Consider the following 18,980-nt stretch of genomic DNA (forward strand, 5'->3'; position numbering starts at 1 on the left):
TGAAGCTCAGTAATGAAGTCATTGTGTTAAATTTGCTGGTTGCTATTTGTGTGTTCCCTTTTTTCATGATCCCGATATTTTATTAATATTTCAATTTAGTTATTATATTGTCTGTCCCTTTTTGTAATAACTACCTTGTGAAATGATTCCAAAAGTGGAAAGGCTTGAACACAGTTTTCTTTAAAGAACACTTTCCACAGTAGAGAGGAAAAGCCAGCTAACTATGGAAAACAAAGTTTATCCAATGGATGAATTTTGTTCCAAGAGGGACCATTGAGGAATAAAAATATGGACACTGTATAAAAATGAGAAATGAGGAGGGCTACTTGCCTTTTAGTACCTGCCTAACTTTTCTATCATAGCTCTGAGAGGTCATGTAAATAGAAGTGCCTGGCACTCCAAAACCAATTAGTTTAACTTCTCCAAACAGGTCAACTTCCTTCACACACCAGGATCTTTTTACACACCACTTCCTTTGACCAGGAATGTTCCACTTTTTTCACATTTTTCCCTTCAACTTCCTTTTATGTCTTAAGATTTAGATCAAACATCATATCTTCTATGATGCAAGCGTTCTCTAACACCCTTAGGAATTTACTATCTTTCTTTTGCGCACTTTCATGATGCCACATATATAATATAAAGATTATCATGTATGTGTTATTTCTACTTTTAAAACTGGGGTCATGTTTTATCCATCAGGAACGAGAAATAATAGATTCTTAATATATACCTATTAAAGGAAAGAGTTGATCAAACAATGGTGTAGAGTCACATTCAGTTTTTAACCAAATGTAAAACTATTCCAATTGGCTCCTCTATGTTCTATCAGACTCTGAATATTTTTTAGTTATTTCAAAGAATCAAACCTATCCTCAGAAACCAACAATTTACCATTACTGAAAATCCTAAAGCCCATGCTAGAGAACAAGAAGTTGTATCATAACTTTTTTAACTTCTCCCCAAGGGATTAAAAGACAGACTCTTACAAGGTTTTAATCATTCAATAAACAATTATCTTTCAGCATATGTATATATGTGTGTGTATATATAAATAATATTAAATAATTAATAATTTATATATATATATATATATATATATATATACACATTATATATATATACACACACACACACAGCTTTTTTCCTGTCAAAAAGATTCACACTTTGGGGAATGCACATAATCTAGATATAGTGGTCTAGAAAGATGTACAAACTGAGGAATACATTCAGATTTTGTGAAGCCTAACATAAAAAATCAGAGACCCTGTTTAATAAAAATAATTTTAAAAATATAGACAGAAAATTGCTAGGCTGTCCCTTTCCCAAGATCTTGAAGGAACCAACATAAGACATAGGCCCTTACGTTCATGATTCACTAATTTCATGGTAAAACTGCCTGTGTTCATAATTTATTTTTAAAGAGTAAAGACTGCAGAAATCTTGGAGAGGAACCATCATTTGACCCAGTTATCCTCTCCTAGGTTTATACCCAAAGGACAAATCAGCACACTACAGTGACATAGTCACATCAATGTTTATAGCTGCTCAATTCACAGGAGCTAAACTGTAACCAACCTAGTTGCCCTTCAACAGATGAATGGATAAAAAAAAATTGTGGCATACATACACAAAGGAATATTACTCAGCCTTAAAGAAGAATGAAATTATGGCATTTACAGGTAAACGGATGGAACTGGAGAATATTATGCTAAGCGAAATAAGTAAATCCCAAACTACAAAAGGCCGAATGTTTTCTCTGATATGTGGATGCTAATTCACAATAAAGGTTGGGGGAGAACAGAGGTAATTGGACTAGATAGAGGAGAGTGAAGGGAGGGGAGGGGTATGGGGGTAGGAATGATTGTAGAATGAATCAGACATTATTACCCTATGTACTTATATGATTGCATAACCTGTGTAACTGTTCATCATATACAATCAGAAGAATGAGAAGTTATACTCCATTTATGTATGATGTGTCCAAATGCATTCTACTGTCATGTATAACTAATGAGAACAAATTTTAAAAAGACAGAAGGAAAAAAAATTAAAAATAAAAAGAAAATATTAAGTGATGCCCAGGGGTTGGAGAGAAGTTGTATATGTGGAGGATCTTTGTGGTGATGCAATGGTTCCATACCTTGATTGTGGTGGTTATGACACATGATAAAATATCATAAGAGCATTTACAAACATTGAACCCATGTCAGTTTTCCAGATTTGATATTTTCCTAAAGTTCCTTCAGATGTAACACTGAGAAAATTGGATAAAAGGTACACAGGGACCTCTCTTTACTACCTTTACAACTTTCTGTGAATCTATAATTATTCAAAAATAAAAATGTAAAAATATAAAAAATTTAAGAAGGATAAAGACCAAGTTAAAGAAAATCTTTATATATATATATATATATATATATCCTCTTTAACTTATATAAATATGTGTGTGTGTGTGTGTTATATATAAAACACACATATATAGATCCTCTTTATATATATATAAGAATCTTTAACTTGGTCTTTAGAATATATATAGAATATATATACATATAGATATAAAGAATATCTATAATTATATAAATAATATATAGAGATATAAGTATAATATATTATGTGCAATATATAAGAAAGAATATATATGTCTTATATATGTATAAGTATATATATAAATAATATTATACATATAAATTTAAAGAGATTTAAATTTATAAAGATTTAAAGCCATGATATATTGTTTATATGTTTTTCTAAGAAAATGAAAACTATGAAATGATATAAACCAAATTAGGGTAAGATGAGTTTGGTGTGTGTGTGTGTGTGTGTGTGTGTGTGTGTGTATGTGATCATCATTTTTACTTTAGATACTTGATTGTCATTATTATGGTGATAATGTGTTAACTTTTTAATTTCAAATACTGACCTCAGATTTGAGTGGGGATAAAAGCATGTACATGTCAAGGAATTCCAAAGAAATAATTCTCTGGATAAAACTTTGGGATAAGTCCACATTTTCCCAAGGTGACTATGTGACTATACTACACGTACTGGTTTCAGGAATTCTGTTATATTTGTGACAAAATTAGCCACACTCTTTTCTGAGAACATCGCCTATATTAATAGACAGCTCCCCAGGCCTCTCATAAACACATGCCTCAAGAGAAGCAGATAAGAGGACAGAACATAAAAGCTGTATGACCTACCAATGGGGTGCCAGGAAAACCATCTCTGGTAAATAAAAGACTGGCCAGTATATCACGCTGAAATTATTGAAATCAATCACATTTTGAAACAAAGGGGGACATTCCTCTTTGGATAAGACAAACTTAAAATGAATACAGAGGCAGACATAACCCACAAGGATAGAATAATAATCAAGAAAAGTCAGACCAAAAATATACCTCCAGACTTCCATGTGGGTACCACTTGATCGTGGCAGAGGAAAATGCACATTTCAAAACAACTTATCATAAAGACAACTTAAAGCAGATTCACGCCAGAAAGAAAGTGTTTTCCAAAATAGCTAGTTCTACCAAAATTTGTGCAATCTGACCTGAGTGATAAATTTATGCCAACAGCATTTTCCAGGAGGAAGCTTACAGTTCCAAAAGGCAGCATTTCATAGCATCTAAGGCTAACAATTGCAGTGTATGTGGAGGTAGTCCCATCCCCAGCTCCAAAGCTTGAAAGCAGGTGTCTTTCTCATAGGTGTTCTGACAGGCAGATATTAAAGAGCAGCATGTGTCAGAAGATGTAGGAAATCTACTGGCCTCTGTGACAGATTTTACAGTGGAATGTTTGTACTATGTCAGGGCGGTGGTTATGACAAACCTGAGAGATGACAGTAATAGGAGTGTTTAGGTAAGAGAACAAGCTTAATAGAGATGCCACTGTTGACAATAACATGCTTATGTTAAAAGCAGAGAGCCTGCTTTCATTTTGCACTGGAAATTCTAAAGTCTTTTTTTCTTTTTTTTTTCTTCTGAATATTGAAACACACACACATTTTAGTTCTTTGCAGGGCAGGAAACTAAACTGCTGGTTACATTGTCTCATCTTTTTTTTCAAGATTCTTCAGAACATCATATCATTGACATTCTTCCGTCAGGGCATTAGTCGGGACTGAAGCAGAACTTACATAGAATTTTGAAGTGACCGTGAAATGATTGCCTATTTTTCTGGAGTGCACTTCAAATTAACCTTGGAGCCCGAGCTCAGGAATGGTTATTACTCAACATTTGTTTGGAATCCCAGCACTATGTGCAGGGTACATATCATTTAAAACCAACTATCTGATTATTATGTACCGCAAATAAAATATATGAAATAACACAACTTTCTCTCCACAAATAAATATAAATTTTATATTTCCTACATGTCTGTAGATATTTGAGTTAATTATAGGGTCTATATCTCACTTTTAGCAGTGGCCTACTTCCTAGCTATTTGAACTCCTCTAATATATTGTACTCTAACTCTGTATGCGTGCTCAGTGGTAGAGCATTTGGGAGAATGAACTGCCAGTTGTGAATTGATGCTAAATGAAGGGGTAGGCTTTAAAAAAAAAAAAAAAAAGAAAAAGAGTCCTTTTCACTTGTGAGCTTTAATACTCATCTAATTATAATGATTTCAAATTCTCTCAAGGCTAAAATTAAACTTGGCTTCCTGGACAGCCAAACAAGTGACTATTCTTCTACAACACCCCGCTTCCGTTTTCTCTTAGACTCATTTTGAACATAAATTGGTTAAAAACAGTCATATTTTGATTGCCAAATTAAATATCACTAAAAGTTGTAAATTGAAAGGGCAGTTAGAATCCAAAACCATCCAATTAGAACCATAGAAGAACATCATCTTCCTCTTTCCTGATGAAGATAGAAGAAGGCTGGTGGTCAGGGAGCCCAACATTGGCTCTAGAGGGGCATATTGGTCAGGGCGCTGGAACCAGCTAGATGGAGCATGCAGAGCCAAGGGGAACATCACCAGAAGCACAGTTCCAAATGAAGAGCCAGATCAGAGTCAAAAAGATGGTCCAAATTGAGCTGCCAAAAGAGACAAGCCCATTTGTGAAACTAATAAGCAGGAAATAACAGGAGTTTTCCTTGGGAAAAGAGGCTTGAAGCAGATGCAGAGAAAAGACCAGAGATATTCCTGAGGTGCTGATCAAATAAGGGGGGAGGACACTTGATTAGAGACATGTGACTTTGGATACAGTTGGTCCTTGAGAACTCTTAAGGGATGTAGAGGGGAGTATTTTACAGTCGAGATCACAGACTCATGATGAGCTTAGGTAAGATGCATGCAGATGGTTTGGACCCAAGCTTTTTGAATGTAAATCTTGCCCCTGATATTTTCTGGATGTATGATACAAGGCAATTTTCTTTACCTCTGTAGTTTTACTTTTCTCTTCTCTAAGATTGGGATAATCATTGGGATGATTTTAAGGAATGAATTGGTTAATATATGTAAAACATTCTTAGTATGTGAGGGTTAAGTAAGAAAAAAATAAAATATTTGGGGGTTCATGTTTTTCATTCAAATTAGTATCTCTTAGAATTTGGGGGATTAGCTTTTACAGTGTATTCTTTTATTATTTTATTTATTTATTTATTTATTTAGGTACTGGACATTGAACCCAGGGGCACTCAACCACTGAGTCACATCTCCAGCCCTTTTTATATTTTATTTTGAGACAGGGTCTCTCTAAATTTCTTAGGACCTTGCTTAGTCATTGAGGCTGGCCATGATCTTGCAATCCTCCTGCCTCAGCTTCTTGAGTTGGTTGGTATTCTTAAAACTTAGGTTAATTCATTCATTGACTAGAAGATAGAAAATTGGCACTACTTTTTATCAACCAAAATGTAAATTTCTCATTGAAACATGGGTAACTATAGATTAAATACCTCAGTTTCAATATGGTAACATCAAAAGAAGCAGATAAAAGAATTCCAAGTGGATGCTTTTGGAAATGGACCTTGTGTGTGGTAGGAGAGGGCTTAGGTGCAAATTATATTTCATTATTAACCTTTGGGGTTTGTTGATTTCTTAAAACATCTCACATATTTCCTCAATAAAAGTGAAAATTAATTTAAAATGTAAATATCTTGTATGGAAATAGTCCCCTAATCTCTCTTCTTGAAAGTAGTTTAATGATATTTTCATGAATCTGAAAGAGCATGTGGATAGCTTACACCTATCTTGGTTAAATGTTATTGTAGTCTTCCTACGGTTATGCACTGCTCTTTGGTTGGAAGTCCCTGGAGAAAATATGTAAGGTTTAGTTTTATCTTGCCCTCTATTTACTATTATTAAACAGAGAAGTTTTGTTCAATCAAATCTAAGATTGAGTTTAAAAAGTTAGATTTTTTTTCTCTCTGACTAGTACATTAAATAGTAAACATAAAAGATAGAATATTGATTAAATCAAGTATGTAATAGATGGGAATCAGCATTTTCAGACCTAAGGAAAATATAAAGTATTTTGATAAACACTTTTACCAAATAGCAAAATAATCACCTAGTAAAATAAGTTGTCATGCCTATCAATTAGAATAATTTAAGTCAAAGTTACATGAATGATATGCATAGGATTTAACATTATGCTACCTATCTTTTGAGGGACTTTGAATTTGATTGAAACTAAGAGTATTTTAGACCTCTTGTGCTTTATAATACTCATGGGAAAAAAACTAGGAAACTATTATGCTTGGGAAATATTGTAAATATTGATTAATTTCTAGAAAAATAAACATGACAAAAATTTAGATTTACTCCAAAAATGTTTTAAAGGCTAATATTGTGCTATTTTGAAGAGAGTTCTAATTTTTAAAACTCAAATCTCTAGTTTCCTTTTTCTTTTTTAAATGGAATTCCTCTCCAGTCATAGGAAATGTATCACCAGAGTTATGTAATCAATGTGAAGCAGATGGTGGAGCAATTATCTGGTGTATTGGGCACTACCAATGGCCAATTCACAGAGTATGGGCCAGAAAATTCATTCTGTGCTTTCAATCTGCTTTCTGGTTATAATGGATAGTGTTTTTTAATGAAACTCTTTATATTAATGTAGTTATATTGTATAAGTTTCATCTAAATATCTCTGTCTCTCTTTCTCTCTCTCTCTCTGTCTGTCTTTGTCTCTCTCTGTCTCTCTGTCTCTCTCTCTCTCCCTCCCTCCCTCCCTCTCTCTTCAAAGCAGTTGGAGTTACACAGTGGTGATTTTAGTATGGAGTACTATGAGGTATATAGTATAGTATATTTACTTGTTACTATTAGTCAGGCTGAGTACTATCAATCTTTTGAGGAAATAACTACTGCCCATAGTAGTGTGTAAATTTGAATACTTCATTTATTTAAAATCATACATTATGGCTCACAATTTAGAGAAGGCACAGTATTTGTGAATGTTGATTCAAAATTATGTACAAGAGTAAAAGACTTTCAAGAGACATTTAAAGTTCCTATTTTTCAGCACTTAGGATAACATCATCCTAAGTGACGTTTATTTTATTTTTAATTAACAATCAAAAATGAGCTGGTAACGGCATCTTGGTTAGAAGTTTTCATTTATGTTTTTGATGACTTCATCTTTTTAGAACATGTGTAGGTTCACAGCAAAATCAAGAGGATGGTACAAACATTTCCCATGTGCCTCCTGTCCCCTCATGTACATATCATCCCACATTATCAATATCCTCCACCAAAGCGGTATATTTGTTACAGGTGGTGAGCCTGCCTTGACACATTGTTAGCATCCAAGATCCATAATGAACATTAGGGTTCACACTGGGTGGTGTACTTCCTATGGGTTAGAACATAATAAGATGTATTCACCATTTTAGTATCACACAGAATATTTTACTGCTCTAAAAGTTGTCTTTGCTGCTGATTTATTTTCCTCATTCAAGCTGTGACAATCACTGACCTCTCCACTGCCCTCAAAGTTTTACCTTTGCCAGAATGTCTAATAGCTAGAATCATACAGTGTGTGGTCTTTTCAGGTTGGCTTCTTTCACTGAGTCATATGCACTAATATTTCCTCATGTCTTTTCATGGCATATAGCTTATTCCTTTTTATTACTGAATAATATTCCATTACTTAGATGTACCATAGCTTATTTATTTATTCACTTTGAAGAATATCTTTGTTGCTTCCAAATTATGGTAATTATGAATAAAGCTGCTCTGAACATCTTTGAGCTGATTTTTGTGCAAATGGTTTCAACTCTTTTATGTAAATGCCAAGGGGCATGATTTTTTGATTATATGGTAGGACTCTATTTACTTTTGTAAGAAACTACCACACTGTCTACCAAAATGGCTGTGCCATTTTAGATTTCCATCAGCAATGAATGGGAATTCATTCTTGCAGCTCCACATCTTTGCCAACATTTGTTACTGTCTGTGCTAATAGGGATGTGGTAGTATCTCATAGTCACTTACTTGCATTTCCCTAATGACAAATGATATGGAGCATAATTTCATATGTTTATTTGCCATTTGTATATCTTCTTTGGTGAAGTGTCTGTTAAGGTACTTGGCCTAATTTAATCAGGTTTTTCGTTCTCTTATTCAATTCTAGAGTTCTTTATATATTCAAAGAATGTTTCTTTATCACAAATTTCTTTGCAAATATTTTCTCCCTGACTGTGGCTTGTCTTCATTCTCTTGATGGTGTCTTTTGCAAAGCAGAATTTTTTAATTTTAATGAAGACTTCTAGTTTGTTTTTTATTTGTTCTAATTAGTTATACATGAGAGTAGAATGTACTTTGATACATTATACATAGATGGATTATAATTTCTCATTCTTTTGGCTGTACATGATGTAGAATCCCACTGGTCATATAGTCATATATGTACATAGGGTAATAATATCTGACTCATTCTATTATCCTTCCTACTCCCTGACCCCCTCCCCATCCTTCACTCCCTTCTACCTAAAGTAACTCTGTTCTTCCCTAGCCTCCCCTTATTGTGAATTAGCATCCACATATCAGAGAAAACATTCAGCCTTTGGTTCTTTGGGATTGGCTTGTTTCACTTAGCATGATGTTCTCCAACTCTATCCATTTACCAGCAAATGCCGTAATTTCTTTATTCATAATTCCTTCTTTAAGGCTGAGTAATATTCATATATATATGTGTATATATATATATATATATATATATATGTATGTATTCTTTATCCATTAATCTGTTGAAGGACACATAGGTTTCTTCCATAGTTTAACCATTGTGAATGGAACTGCTATAAATATTGGTGTGGCTGTGTCACTGTAGTATGCTGATTTTAAGTCCTTTGGGTATAAACATAGAAGTGGGATAACTGGGTCAAATGGTGGTTCCATTCCAAGTTTTCTGAGGAATCACCATACCACTTTCCATAATGGTTATACCAATTTTCATTCCCACCAGCAATGTAGGAGTGTAGCTTTTTCCCCACATCCTCACCAACATTTATTGTTACTTGTATTCTTGATAGTTGCCATTCTGACTGGAGTGAGATGAAGTCTTAGAATAGTTTTGATTTGCATTTCTCTGATTGCTAGATGTTGAACATTTTTCATATATTGGTTGATTGATTGTATTTCTTTTCTGTGAAGTGTTTATTCAGTTCCTTAGCACATTTATTGATTGTGTTATTTGGTGTTAATTTTTGAGATCTTTAGAGATTAATACTTTATCTGAAGTGCATGTCATAAAGATTTTCTCCCATTCTTTTTACAATATTACAAATTCTTTTTACAATATTGATTGTTTCCTTTGTTGAGAAGAAGCTTTTTAGTTTGAATCCATGCCATTTGATTCTTCTCTTAATCTATTTCTCCATAAGATTTGTTTATAACTTTATCTATTTATTTATTTATTTATTTTTATGTGATGCTGAGGATTGAACCCAGCGCCTTACATGTGCGACACAAGAGCTCTACCACTGAGCCACAACCCCAGACCCCCATTTATTGATTCTTGATTTTACTTCTTGCACTTTAGGAGTCTTCTTAAGGAAGTCAGGCTGACATGGTGAAGATTTGGGCCTACTTTTTGTTCTATTAGGCATAGGGTCTCTACTCTAGTACCTAAGTCTTTGATCCACTTTGAGTTGAGTTTCATGCAGGGTGAGGGAGAAGGATTTAATTTCATTTTGTTACATGTGGCTTTCCAATTTTCCCAGCACCATTTGCTGAATAGGCTGTCTTTTCTCCAGTGAATGTTTTTGTGCCTTTGTCTAGTATGATACAACTGTATTTATGTGGGTTTGTCTCTGTGTCTTCAGTACTGTACCATTGGTCTACATGTCTGTTTTGGTGCCAGTACCATACTGTTTTTGTTACCATGGCTCTGTAGTATAGCCTCAACAAAAAATAAAATAATTACTTGGGAATCAATATAACCAAAGAGGTGAAAGACCTCTATAATGAAAACTACCAGCCACTAAAGAAAGATAATGAAAAAGACCTTAGAAGATGGAAAGACCTCCCATGCTCCTGGATAGGCAGAATTAATACAGTCAAAATGGGCATAGCACCAAAATTGTTATACAATTTAATGCAATTCCATTAAAATTCCAATGACATTATTCATAGAACTAGAAAAAGCAAACATGAAAATCATTTAGAAAAATAAGGGGACCCAGAATAATCAAAGCAATCCTTAGCAAGAAGAGTGAGGCAGGAGGCATCTCATTAGCAGACTTTAAACTATAGTACAGAGCCAGATTATTTTAATACATTATCATGTTTAATATCTTCAATTATCACTATTTGGTTCTATAGGTGCTAACAGAATTACTTAATCTCATTGTTTAGATAGCTAGTTATAAAATATTTTGTACTGCTGATAATAATCAAACATTTTTAGTTATAAATATAAAAATGACTAACGGCAATAACAATGATGATCTTATATAATTAATATTTTTGAAACTTTTTTATTTATAAGAGTAGAATAGTATATTAAATCACATTTACTCCATCACCCATGTCTAACAACTATCAACATTTTGTCATTTTTGTTTCATTGATCCCTTCCACTCACATTTTCAATGTGTTTTAAGTTTCTCAAAGAATTTCCAAAGAATATATTCTACGTTTAAATGTAGACTACAGAAAAAATGGTATTGTCTATGAAGATAATGACTCCATAAAGTAACTATTATCAATTTGTGTGTGTGTGTGTGTGTTAGTAGGTTTTTTTGCCATTGTGCCGGGAAGACCTGGCTAGAACAATTTAAGAGGAAGAAAAGTTTATTTGGGCCTCACAGTTTCTGAGGTCTCAGTTCATAGGTGACTAAATTCATTGCTGTCAGTCAGGGGTGAAGCAGAACATCATAGCCTGAGAGCATAGTAGAGGAAAAGCAGCTCAGAACAAGAAAATCTGGAAGCAAAGAGAGAGAGGTCCCCTAACCTCAGACACTACACACCCCCAGTGACTTCAAGCCACACCGTGCTTGCAGTTACCACCTAGTTAATCCACTCAAGTGGATTAACACCCTGATTAGGTTTAAGGCTCTCATAATCCGATCATTTTTATCTCTGAACTGTCTTTACATTGTCTCACACATGAGTTTTTGGGGAATACCTCATATCAAAACCATAACTATTTGTATTTTAAATGTTCTTTTTGTTTTAGAAATAGTTGCAATAATTATTTTAGTATTCAGAACTCATTATAGAACCATATCAAGATCTTTTGAATATGTACAAGATGCTCACTGAAACTGAAAACATATCAACCTAAAAAAAAAGCTCTTAAAAAAGTTTTCTTACATTTTTCTCTAAAAATGCTAGAATTATTAGGACAACCTTATAAAACCATGACATATGTTCTTATTTTCATGATTATAATGAGTTCTTTTTCTTTTTAGTTTAATATAGAAAATTCAATGTAACTTGCTGAAATATGTGTCTTTTGGGGTGGTATACCCTGAATATATGAATTCCATTCCAATATTAATCATGATCAATATTAACCAACATTAATCATGATTAACATGTTATTATTAATGATTATTAATACCTGGTTAATTCAAAAAGGCCTGAGTTTATGGAATATTTTTCCATATCTCAGTGCAAGCTCTTTTATATTTCTTTGTGACTCTTAATTTCCAGTCTGCCTCCAACTTCCCTGTGGTTTGTCCTTGGAATTTTTTTTTTCATTTTATAGCCCCATTATAAATCAAGAGACTCCAAACACTGGTGGTCTATTCAACAAAATAATTGTGCTGATTCCTTGAAAAGTTCAGATGCAGTATGTTTGCATAGGAGTCTTAAGCAGGCAAGAGGATGGGAGGAGATGGATTGCCAAAAAGAAACGTGACAAGAGGTAAAGCATTCTCTCCATGGCCTAGAATGTGTCTAGTTTTGTTTGTTTTCTTCTCTACTACAAACATGACTTTGAATTACATATCCGAAATGAGTATCTAAAGTTGACTTTTTCTCCTCATTTCAAGTGTCCATTCTTCCTAAAATAAGAATATGTTGCTTCCCATTTGAATATTCTCATGGCACACTCTCAGTTGTCATGGTGGACACTCAATGAGACTTTTCCACCTGCCAGTCATTTTAATTAGTTCAAAGCCAGACACAGATCCATGCAAGACAATTAGGGGTGACTTTTATCCAATATGAAACTACTAAGGAAATAAAGGTACTTTTTCTTGGTACTTTGAATTTGGGAAGCTATGGGCCTGAACCTGATGGGATTGCCAAGTGGAGAGCGCCTGCCTGCAAGTGAATTTGCACTGTGGAAAACAGAACTGAGAGGCACCCTTATAGCATCACTCCAATGGCCGAAGTGTTATAAATACATTCTTAAAGCTATTTTTCCCTTTGCCACATTGAATTGACATTCTTTTACTTGCAACTAAAAATGTCCTAATGAATACTTCCTGTATTCAGACAAGTCAGATGCTCTATTTTTCATAAAATTGCAATGTTAACTTTGCTATTTTTATACCTCATGTAAATATCTAAATCCTGTCTGCCTTATTTCTTTAACCTGAATAGTCATCAGTGTCCTTAATCTCACATTGTCTACTAACTTTTAGCAAAAACCCACTTGATCCAAATGGAATGCCAGATGAAGAGCTTAAGAGTTAAGAACATCTGATGGAGAGATGATGAATAAAAACAAACTAATCACATGTCACTTTGTCTCTGGAGTACAAAGCTAGGTCATCGGACTACAATATATAGAATGTTACATTTGCAAAGATGATTTTGCAGAATTATGAGTTAACATAAATATACTGAGCACTCATCTAGCAGCCAAATTAGCTGAGCTTTCTGGACTAGCTACTGTCTCCTACTTCAGGCTGTTAGACAGCGAAGCCTTTACAATCTTGGGTGGGGGTACTCGTACCACACTAGTTCTCTTATCTCGAAAAAGTCACATCACTTCTTTATGATTCTAGCCTTCTCTGTAACATGGCAATGGTGCTTCCTACATTTGTGGTGCTAATGAGCCCTTAACAAGTGTAAAATAGTCAGGAGAAAAGTAAATGTTCAGTAAGTGGAAACTAGTGGTTTTACATTTTATCAACCACTTCCAATAATTTTGAAGGTAACGTAGCCACTAGGTGTCAAGCCTGTGGGTGTTCCCCAACAAATTAACTGTAAGAGATGTGGAATTTAGAGCTAATCACTCTATGATTTCAGAGAGTTTAGTATTTCTTTTAAATTAGCAGATTATACTACATTTAATTAATTTAGCCACCAAAATTTCATACAGAGTTTGACCTTAGCTTTTCCAGCTATCACTTGTGAGGAGGGCATTCACTGCAGCTACAATTACGTCATCACATATTTGCATCTTTTTTACTATAACTAGTAATAGTGTAGTGATGCTGATTTATCACTTAGCCACTTTTACCTAACAGACAATGTTGTCCTGGAGTAGGAGAAAATGAAGTTCTAAAAATAAAGATGTAGATACTAACAATTCACCACCTCAACATTAACTAACACAAGTTAAGATTATTTTCTTTCCCAACAGAAAAACTTCATATTCAAGAAGCAGGAGTTCCTTTATAAAGAAGTTAGTCTTGACACCAGTTTGGACACTAAGAGAAAATCTTTCAAAATATGAGAGCTCTGACTTTTTGAGTGTAGTAAATGTTATGGTTTAAATATTTAAAACTAAGAAATGCTAACAGTGGTTTTATTATTTCATAAGATTAAAAAGTAATTGTATTTTAATTAAATTTTTGGTATAAAACAGAAGCCTTTGGTCTTTCCATACTCAGGAGAAATAGGGAAGAATCCATTACAGTCTGTGGCTTGCTCTGAACTACACTTGGCCATAGCTTATCAGACCCTCAGTAATGAACCAAAACTCGAGTTTCCTCTGACATCAGCAAAAGCTTTTCTGAAATTTTGCAAGGCTCCAGGTGCATAAGGTCCCTGAATAAATATTATTCCAACACTGATCAGCTGCTTAGGTGAAGACCAAGTTAGGAAACAGGTCTACAAGGATTTCTTAATGAAAGCAGGTGGCTGTTGATATTCTAAATAGATCCAATAATGAGTTAGAACATTTTTAGGACTTTAGGTGCATCTCACAAGGGATTTCGGTAATATCCAGAAGACAGCTCACGTAGGAAAGCACCTGCTCAAGAATCTATTCATTCATGTTCCCCTAATAAGGGGAAAATATTTTGAAAACTGTACACAGTAAGGCCAAAAGTTCTGTCCCTAACAAAAAGGTTTTAATTGTTGGATTTATTCTCCTGCTGCCAGTTTAGATGTTTCTGAAGTTATCAGAGAAATACCTTCCTAAGAAAGATGTGAATTTTATATGAAAGACCACAAAGAGGGGCAAGGTGGGGTGGGGTGGCAAGGAGGTTGTTTGATTTCTATTTATTTAGGGAAAACTTATAAAACCTACTCTGTGGAGAATTCACTTGCTTAATAAATAACATTCCATACCAAGTTAAAGTCATGGTAGATAGAGCTTGTTGTATCATTTAAACTCATTGTGTATTCTCAGTAAAGTACACATCTCTGCTTGACCAAAGTCCTAAGTAAGACATTGAAGCTTTCCTTGCCCTATTACATTTTTATGAACCGAGTTTCTGCCAATGGAAATTCAAAATGCAGTTTTAGGATTTTTGTACTCTGTACTTACACTGCAACATCAAAACATCTTCAAGCAGTGTTACCTACCAGGGAAAATCTGGTTCCCTTAGCAAGAGTATGCATAATCAAAAATACTGGGAAAGTTTATAAATTGTTACAAGCACTTAGGCAAGTTAAATTTCCAAGTAATGTTTTTTCTGAAAGTATTATATTGATCAACAGTAGGGTGTGAAATAAACTAAATCACATTTCACATCTTCTTCAATGGTGTTTTTGAAATTCCGAGTAATGACCCAGGATGGGCCATTAATGCAAATCCTCAAAATTTAAGTAGTTTCTTGATACTTTTCATTTTGAGGCATCTTTTAAAGAAACAACAGCTGCCTCTCCACATGCATTCAAAAAAAATCAATACAATTAATCAATAACACTCTCCACAGGTAATAAATGCTGAGAAGCATTTCTGCCTATCTGTATTGATTGGGAGAATTGCTTCAAATTGGTTCTGATGTGTATAAAAATCATTTCCTTATTGATCAAAGCCTGTCTTCCCCTTTCTGATATGTTATTTCATATATGACACTCAATTGTTTTAGTCTCCATTCTTGTATATTTGTGATAAACAAATTTCTTAAGATCTGTAAGTGAGACTAATTCGAATGAAATATAAAATGGGTGATTTTGTTTCTTTGGGGGAACACATTGCTTGAAATTTAATCAAAGCATGAATAACCATGATAAATTATTCTAATGAGAAATGTAATGATGTATTTCATTCACATTTTCATTATTTATAATAAACTTAAAAGTTTTGAGTCTGCCTCTACTTCTTATAACAGAATTTTGTTCATGCAGATTACATGCATATAATCCAGAATGAAGCTATCTCTAATGGTATAAATAATAGAAGAATGCCATTTTAGCCAATTATGGACTCAAAATATTGCTAACAAATAATATTTTGTAACATGTTCAAACATATAAGTGAAATCTGAAACACTATTCCTAATATATGTTTTCACAGTATAGAGTCAGAAGAAAATCGTGTCTTCTAAATTAGTTTCTAAATATAGAGAAAGTTGAAGTTTCAACAGAATATTTAAAAAGTCTTGTTAAAAAGGAGGTCTATTCACTTTCAACCCAACTAATGTATGTATCCACGTTGCTGTGGCCAACTGGTATGCAGTAATTGCTGCTTCACTGGGGAAATTTGTTCAGTGAGAGTCCTCCAAGGTAGCTCAGTTCCTGATCCTTGATACACTAACCACTGGTGTGAATTATTCCTCCAACAACAAAAAGTCAGATTCCTTCCAGCATGAGTTCATGAATTTCATAACCAACATCACCTATTTTATTTATCTGGATATTCCATTACAAAATGACGTGATCCTGATCCTTGAATACAGTCAGTGCTATGAAAAGTGTTTCCGAACTAACATCTTCTTAAAATTTGGCTTCATTAAAAAGTTTCACACATGGCCATGAGGTTTCCTTGGGTTTTCAGGGAATGTGAATTGCCACATTGACAAGTGAGGTTCAATACCTTTACCTTAGCTAATTTGACTTTATCAAGCTAACAAATTAATTCTTTTCTTATTAAATCTTATGAAATAATGAAACATTTCATGCAGAAACAGATCAAGTGGGAATATCTCAGCAAAAAAGAACAGTTTTCTTTACAATAGTCATTAGTCAACTCTTAGGAATTGGGTCAACTAGGTCCATTGTATTTATTAAGAAGTCATTGTACTCGCTATTTGGGTAAGACCAAAGGGATATTTGCAATTTTGGAAGCATACGCATCTGAAGGATGATATATTCTGGCTTGCTTCCCCTAGAGCAAAAGTGAAATGAATTTTCTACGGCATCTTCATATAAAACACTTACCTAAAGAAGTGGAGGTATCTTTTTTCCCCACCGAGGCACTTTTGAATCCTGGGAACATTGGATGGGCTCTTTGGGTTCTGAAAGAATAAAGGCAGACTTCCTAACTCCCTCATTTATTCTCTGATTCTTAGAGTCAAAAAAAAAAAAAAATACCAATAAAGTAAAAAGAGAAGGTAAAATTTTAAATACTTCTTGTTCTTATTCAGAAATTAATTTTAAAGTACTCCTAGAAGCATGCTTGGGTTCAGCTGGACACTGGAGCCGCACACTGAAGAGAAGTTTATGAGTCATGTTACATTTTAGTAAGGGCAGCTTGATCACAGTGGGAGAGACAACGTGGAGTCGGTCAATAAAAATTCATCCAGAGGTATTGGAGCATGACTTGGAGGATGGAGCATGAGCTCTGGAGTCACATGGACCCCAGATTCAAACTCCACCACCTCATGAGCTGCAGGCCTAGGCAGAGTCACTGTCATCCCTCCAAACCTGGTTTCCCTTCTCTATAAAGCAAAGTATGTGCTAGCATGTCCAATAGAAATGTAATGTGAGTCAATGTAATTATGATCAGAATAGTAACTAAGTTTTTAAAAAGGTAAATATAATTATATTAATATATTGGGTACATTTAAAATATATAAAAATCTATTTTAATACATTTCAACATGTAATCAATATGAAATTATTAATGAAATATATTACATTCTTCATAATGCCTTTTAAATCTAGTGCGTATTTTACATTTACGGCACGTTGTGGTTTGTGCTAGCTGCATTTCAAGTGTTCAATAGCAACACATGTGATGTGCCTATTATGATGGATAGTGCAGGTATATACATATCCCATTGCACTGTTGTAAAGATAAAATGAGATAATGCACGTGGAGGACTTACAGCAGTGCTTGGCAAATAACAGGTCCTAGAACTGATACGTGTGACAGCTGTTACTGTGAGCCACTAAGTGTTGACTACAACAGCCTGCTTGCCGAACTGGGTGAATGCAAAAACATGGCATAATCCCCGACCCTGAGTAATTACAAAGTTAAGAAGATACAAAAAATACATAGTCAATCATCATTTATGACATCTTATTACCACACGTATCATTATTAAAATGTAATAAATGCTCAGGATCGGAAGATCTGCTACTAGGGAAGTCTTGTACCAAATGAGTTCAGGAAATGATTTTGAGTTGAGATTTAATAGATGGGTTGACTTTTGTTAGGAAGATATGGCGAGGGCCCATGGAGACCCAGTCTCCAAGCTATCCCATCAGAGGAAATAACAGAAGCAACAATCCAAAGGTGGCAAAATGAAAAATGTATTTAGGAAATGAGGGTAAGTTGATGGAGAACACAAGGTTTGTGTGAGAAGGTACTGAGTGGTTTGTGTAGATTTATATGGGAGTGTGGAGGCATCAGAAGTCATGCTAAGGGGCTGGGACACTGTCCAGTGTCAGAAAGAAAGAGCTCCAACTTCGGAGCAAAAGATCTGAGTTCAGCCAAGTACTGCAATTGCTAGGAGTGTGCTTCTCACCTTGGCCAAGTCACTTCACTGGAGCTGCTTCATTTGTAATTGATTTATTTATATTTGTAATTGATTTATTTATATTTATGACATTCTAGGAAGGGAGTAACATAATTGAAGAAATACATTAGGAATTAACATAGGTAGATTTAAGAGTAGGAAAAAAGTTCCTTTTGGCAATCACTTCAGTGGATCCAACACTTTAAAATGAAGACTTTAACATGGTAGACATAAGAGATGTAAAGAGATGAACTACAGAAAGTTGATAAGGAAGAGTGATCAAACCTGAGTATATATAGAGAAAGAGATGAATGTTCCTACAGTTTGGATTATGAAAACCAGAATTAGTATTCATAATAGAAATGGGAGAACTAAGGAGATAATTTGGAGATATGGGAAGATATGTAAAATTATTTTTTAAATTGTCAGGTATGACTTTTAGTGTGTATACTATTTGCTTCAAAATACGTATACTTAAGTATTAATGGATACACA

The 18,980-nt window shown here is 34.1% G+C and overlaps 1 protein-coding gene across 1 annotated transcript in view; it reads left to right on the forward strand.

Moving 5' to 3' along the window:
* The window catches only part of Spag16 (sperm associated antigen 16), a 1,066,789-nt gene that overhangs the window by 1,041,177 nt on the left and 6,632 nt on the right, over positions 1-18,980 (forward strand). The window lies entirely within an intron of this gene.

The sequence above is a fragment of the Sciurus carolinensis genome, chromosome 3 (assembly GCF_902686445.1).
Source record: "Sciurus carolinensis chromosome 3, mSciCar1.2, whole genome shotgun sequence".
Classification (NCBI taxonomy): domain Eukaryota; kingdom Metazoa; phylum Chordata; class Mammalia; order Rodentia; family Sciuridae; genus Sciurus; species Sciurus carolinensis.